The sequence below is a fragment of the Marmota monax genome, unplaced genomic scaffold, assembly GCF_021218885.2.
Source record: "Marmota monax isolate L192 unplaced genomic scaffold, Marmota_monax_Labrador192_F-V1.1 WCK01_AAM20220418_F8-fsc00068, whole genome shotgun sequence".
NCBI lineage: Eukaryota > Metazoa > Chordata > Mammalia > Rodentia > Sciuridae > Marmota > Marmota monax.
This window is the reverse complement of record NW_026692352.1, coordinates 817,711-824,720: the sequence shown is the minus strand read 5'-3', so window position 1 is coordinate 824,720 and position 7,010 is coordinate 817,711.

The following is a 7,010-nucleotide window of genomic DNA, read 5'->3' as shown; positions in this document are numbered from 1 at the left end:
CCTACTCTGAGGTCCTTATGTCAGTTTCTACATAATTGTCAAGGAATTTTGAAAACTTCATTCTTCATAGTTTGTCTGTTCTTCCTGTCTCAATGACTCAGAAAGAAAGTGTGTACTTTTTTTCATTAATTGACAACAGATTTAATTTCACAACTTTGTTCTGTTTTAAAAAGAAAGCCATCCCAAGTCCAGAAAACAAAACTTACCATCTTTGATCCTCAGCTTTCTATCAATATTATAAATATTAAGTATCTCAGGGTGGCAAAGAACAATGAGATAATGTATATAAAGGAACTAGTCACAAAAAGGATTTGACCCATGAAAAACAGTCAAGGAAATGTTTTGCAATATTTTATTTACTATTTTTATTGACTAATTTTTTTGCAAAATTTTGATGACTAATTCTTGACACTATTTGAAGGATGCCCGACAGTAGCTGACACTTTGTTAACATTCCAAAATTGTGACTGACATTGAGATCAATGTACATATTCTATAACCAAAAAGGGAAGAGATACTGTCTCTGTTAAAAGTCAGAAGCTTGGACCTTCCCAACTGTAGAGAGAGAGTGAGAGGCCAAAGGGTGCTGTCTAGCTACTCTCAGGAGGAAGTCTCCGCAAACATCTCGTGGTCTCAGAACTGCTCTGCCTGGAGGTAAGCATCACCTCCAGAATGGCAGTGCTGTCTATAAAGTGCCAGTCGAGTCCTCATTCTTGTTTCCTCAGGTTGTCAGAGGAGCTTGCCTTCCCGGTTAGAGAAGACTTAAGAAGTTTTTTTCTTTGCCTTATGGGGACTGACACACTTCTCTTCTTTGTTGACCAAGTTCAAGTCTTCTATCTGCTTCCAAGGTCTGTTGCATTAGGAAAGGGACTTGAAGGACTAAGGAGCTGGAAAGCCAGCTGCAGGAAAAAGAGAGGCATTAGTTTTCACTCTTTCAACAGAAAACTGTCACCTTTTTGTCTGGCTATCTATGAAGTATAAGTTACAGTTAGAATTTGGTTTTCAAATCTTTTGAATGCTTTTAGTATCTCTCATTGCTCCACCTGTCTTGGTCCATTAGTTCCCTCTAGTGGTCATAACAATACTTCAGGCTACTTTTCTACAGAGTTTTTGTCAGATATGTCAGAAAATATAATCCATTAATAAAGGTAAAAATAATATTTTAAGTGCAGCCATTTTTTCCTTTGTTATTGTGATTACCACTGAAATCTTGATTCTTCACTGGTGATCTCTTAGGCTATACTGAGTGTGGGACAACAGGATGTGGGATGCTAAATCAAGGAACAGGTTTTTGTACTTACTAAAGAAAACCACTATAGCATAGTGAACCAGATATTTTCCAGAACAAATAAATTGATCAAAGACTTCTCAAAAATGCATAGAAAATAATTATTTACAATGTATATCATAGTATGATGAACAACATTAGTATACCAATTTTAGTCTAGACATAAGCTCACACTTAGTGGACTATGTCCAGATGAAGGCAGAAAGAATAAGAAAGATGCCAGGCAAGGTGGTGCATGCCTGTAATACCAGCAGCTCGGGAGGCTGAGGCAGGAGGATTTCAAGTTCAAAGCCAGCCTCAGCAAAAGCAAAGCCCTAAGCAACACAATGAGATCCTATTTCTAAAAGAAATATAAAATAGGGCTGGGGGTGTGGCTCAGTGGTTGAGTGTCCCTGAGTTCAATCCCTGGTACCAAAAGAAAACAAACAAACAAACAAAAAGAATCAGAAATATGATGGGAACAAGAAAAGAGAAGTCCTTTGATCCAGATCAGGAAAATAACAGGCAGGATAGAGCAACAAATGATTGTCATGCAAAGAGTATATATAACTTGTTGATAAAGATGGAGGCATAATATAGATAGTAGCAAATACCTATAAGATACACAGTAGAAAACTCCATGAAGGATCCTCCTAGAAAAAAGGATAATTGGATAAAAGCATAAAAGCTGAACTCTGAGGAACTGAACTATAATATCCCAATAACTATGGGAAATATGGTGAAGGTAAAATCCAAGGCCATTTCAGCCAACATGGAGAGGAACACGGACTTGATGAGTGAGGGTTCTATCCTAAAGTTTTCCAGGATGATGGTGATGCACATGAAAAAAGTGTTGAAGAAATAGAAGTGGGTAGAGAGCCAGGAAGGGAGGCATTACAGCTAGAAATGTCATGAGAAAAAAATAGAAAGTTCTTTGTGTCAGCTACCTTGGCTACAACTGGTGAAGTCCAAACCTTTTGTTTTAAATCTATTCCAAAATCTGAGACATTGTTAAAATATATATTAAATATATATATTTAAATATATATTAAATATATATATTTAATATATATTAAATATATATATTTAAATATATATTGTATATTATATTAAATTATATTTTAATATAATATTTATATATTATATTAAAATATATATTAAAGAAGTAACGTTGGATTTAAGAAATGCTCCATGATTCCTTGCAAATCATGAATGATGATCACTCTAGGAGACACTGAGGAAATGAACAAATTTGGTAGAGCAGATTAAGAGCATCTTTATTATTTTTGAAGGTCAGGAACTGGACTGATAGTCACTTTATCTCAGTCCCTAAGGTGAGAGCTTGAAATGGTGTAGAGCAGAATTTGGGAATTGAGTGGATTGATGTGGAAGTAAATCAAATAAGCCACAGATAAGTATTAATGTGCAACATCAGATTTGCTTTATTAATTTAGGCAGTTTTTCATGCAATCTGGGTCTGCACTTATGTCCCAGTCAGATGTTGATGGTCAGCTGGTTTTCTTGTGTGCTTTCCTTCACTAGCTGCCCAGAAATCCAGACTCTTTCTAGACTTTAACTTCACCATCTCAGAGCCCTTTACTTTCTGCCACATGGAGGAAGAGAGAGTGAATGATAAGAAGTCCCTATGCTTTAGACAGGGACGCATTATTATCTATACATTACTTGAGTCATAACCAGACACATGGTCAGTTTTATCATAAGAGCTGCTCAAAATCTAAAAGAAATACATAGATTTTAGTTACCAGCATTGTTTTTGCCATCCTAGTCATAGTAACTAGCAAGATCCCACACCTCTTGATTCTCAAAACAGCAGGAACCTTTACTATAAAATCGCAAACATAAAGAGTCCTATCTTTATAATGCCTAAGCAGTCTAAATAAGACTGGGAGTTCCAAAAGAATACCATATTTTGTAATCTGTGACCAAGTTAAGCCTCTCTCACCCTAAACTCTATCTTATATCAGAACATATAAATTAGGTTTTGTAAAGTATTTTGTCATGAATTATAATATTTAAGAGATATGTGGCATATTCTGGAGCCAAATATCCTGGGTAGACTTCAGCCATCTGCTATTTACCAGCTACTTGATCTTGAAATATTGCTTTATGGCTATGTGCCTTAGTATCTTAATCTGTAAAGGATGTTACAATAGTACCTGATTTACAGATTTACTGAGCATGTTAAATGAGCTAATATATCAACAATGCCTTGGGCATAGTATCAGTCATAACAATTACAATCATTGCCATTACAACAATTATTATTACCTTACTGGAATTTTAAAATATATGTTTAATTTTTATTGTCACATAATTGTATATATTTGTGGATACAATGTGATATTCAATACAAGCATACAATGTGACATTACACCTGACATGATCAGTTCAGGGCAACTGATGAATGCATTACCTCAGACATGATCATTTCTTTGCTTTGAGAACATTTGAAATCTTCTCTGCTAGATATTTTAAAATATACAATTAATTGTTATCAACCATATTTGACAACTTCTGTGCTATGGAACAGGAAGGTCATATTTAGATAGAGGTAGCAATAGAATGAAAGTAACATCATATTGTCAAGACTTAACATTTTTCCTTCTCTGAAAAGAGAAAGAAGTTTAGTTCTTCTGGAAAACATCATGACAAAATAATCACCTGTTCAGAAAAAGTCACTTGCTCTATATTAATGCAAAACCAAGCAGGGCCAAGCAGTACTGGGATCTGGCCCAAAGATAAGAAAGATTATGTAAATTGTGTACCTGTGAATAGACATGCTGCTCAGAGGAAGATGTGAGGTAAACTTCTCTTCTCAGATAAAATGGTTAGTCTAGAAATGTTTAGAAAGTTAGATCCTGTTTCTCATGAATAAGTATTCTGTGAAAATAGGAGGGAGATCAGTGGAGGAAGAAGGGGATTGAGGGGTAAGGAAGAAGGCATGTATGATTATGTCAAAATGAATCTCACTACTATATACAAACATAAAGCAATTCAATTTAAAAAAAAAAACACTTAAAAAATGCATATCCTTGCCAACACAATTCCCCTTTCTGTTAGGAACATCTACCCACATATACTCTTGGGTATGATACCTGGGGTTCCCAGATATTTTAATTTAGATGTAGAAGGCTCACAGAAATTTGAAGTCCAATGCAAAGTGTGATAGACGGACTGAATATTTTCAGTTTTCATCTGACCAGCACAGAAAAAAAAAAAAGAGAAAAACTTCTACCATGTATTCTTCTTATGGATAAATCTGTTTAAGTTGAACATTGTATGGCTTTGGATAAAATACTTAACCTATTTAAGTAATGGACTCTAGTGTCAGTCTCTTCATTATAATAAAAAAAAATGTTGAAGTATATGTGTGAGAATCCGGTAGGTAAAAGTGAAGTGCTCAGTACAACACCTAGTAACAGTGAGACCCAAGTACCTAATTGTCTTTATCCTGTTGTGATTATATCCTGAGCTCTTGTGAGAATCCAGGCTCTACTTGTCAAACTTCCTCAGAAAAATTATGGTATTTCCCCCTGTAGTTATAAAGTTGAACGTTAATGTTTAGTCTTATTGCAATTCATTTTGTGAGTTTTGATTCCTGTTCTCTAGCTGTCCACAATGCTTTTGGATCCAGCTGTTCCACAGTGATAACATTTAACACTGATGCCAAGAATATGGGGTGGACTATCAGAAGTGTCAAGGCCAGTGAATACAATGAGGGGAATTGGTCAGCAGCCTTCAGAAAAAGAGAGTGGTTTGGGAGGGTGTCTCAGGAGGGAATGCTCATGAGCTGGATAGAGAATAAAGAAAAGAGGAGAATGATAAACATAATATAGACATGAGAAGATGAGAGTGATTTCTATGAAGTGAATGAGTAAGACAGCAGAGAGAGAAGAATCTGGCCTTTCTATATTTTTGACATGCATACATAAATATGGAACAACAAATCCCATCATTAGAACTATAATGAACTGACAAAAAATGAGAAATTAAAGATAAATAAATAATTTGGGCATGGAACCATTCTGGCTGGGAGAAATTTCTCAGGGATTGTCATAGGAAAGGGTGGTCAAAAATGAGTAAATGTGGAAGTTGACATCAACCATCTGAAAATAATTGAGAATTGACAGAGAGAGAGTTACATCCATGTGATATGGGATCCATACAAGTGGTATTACTTAATTAAAGAGGAATGAGCTATTGGTAAATCCTACAACATAGATAAATCACAATTACTCTGAGTGAAAGAAATTAAACTCAAAGAGTTATAGTCTCTATGATTTTTGTGGTAGACACTCTTGAAGAGATAAAAAACATAACTGTGACAGAAAACAGATCAGTGGCTGCCAGAGTTAGGGGTTGGGTGTGTGACTATAACAGTATTGAGGGAGTTATTTTGGACTGATGGAACTGTTCTATATCAATTTTACAGTACACCAATTAATACAGACAGAGAGAAAAAGAGAAACAGAGAGAGAGAGAGAGACAGAGAAAGAAAGAATTAGAACACACCAGATCCAATATTATGCCCTTGTTTTACACATGAGGAAACTAAAGACTGAAACCTGGAGAATGTCAAATGTCAGGAGAGATAGGGAACATCCCCCACCGCTTCCACATGCATGTGTGCCTATGCAGACCCAAGCTCACAAACCACACATGAAGAAGAGGGTAGGCGATAGGCCCTAGAAAAGGGAGTGTTTAAAGGTTTGGTAAAATGTTTGGAAATGGAGAGGGTGAAAGAGATTTCTCAGATTTCAAGTGGAAAAAAAACTGTAATATCTTCACTACCATGTTTAAGTCATTCATTAAATATCTCAGTATTATGAAATAATTGCCAAATTCTGTGTCCATAAATAGAATTCTGAAACTTGTGTGTTGCTTAGATGTTTTTGTTGTCTCTTCTCAAGAACTGCAGAATGGGTGCAAACATGAACTAAATTAGTTCCTGTAAAGCTCTTGGAACAACACCTGGAATAGGATGTTTGCTATGAGTGAGAGAAATAAAAGCCTGTCGCAAGTTCAATAAATCAGCCCTAGCCATACCACTTAAAAATTTTATTTTTTTTTAAGAAGACATTTGGGGATTAATAGAACAGGAGGATGCCATCCCTGGGAAGATCTTAAGCTGCGGGGGAAACACAATTACTCCCCTAACAGATCACAGTGTGAAGGAGAATATTTTCAAACTCCAGCCCTCAGAAGACAGATGGCCATGCTGCCTGCTTTCATTCAGGTCAGTCCTGACTCAAGATGCCCTGGATAAGGAGGATCTGAGGCTCAGCAAACTAGTGGTCAGGGTCAGAGTGAGGATGGGCACCAAGAGACTTTTTTAGAGGTTGCACTTGTTTGGAAAAACCCTGTTTTTATTTCAATTGTGTGATACATGTCATTATATATTGCTGTATCTGTGAGTTGATGTTGATCTATTAATCAAAATGGTCTTCAAAGTAAGAAGTTGTTTTTAAAGGGAATATATAGGTATGAGTTTCATTTAAAATTAAAATCCATTTATGTGCATTTATTAATTATTCACAATACATAATTTTTAATATCAATGCTTTTTTCATTGATTTTTTGACAATTGATATAGGATTAAAGATCAATATGTTGTAAAATCACATTATAATATTTCTTGCTACCACATAAATAAATGTGAGTTTTCCATTAGGTCCCATCACTTCATATGTATATTCATATAGTTCTGTTTCTTAGAATTCTA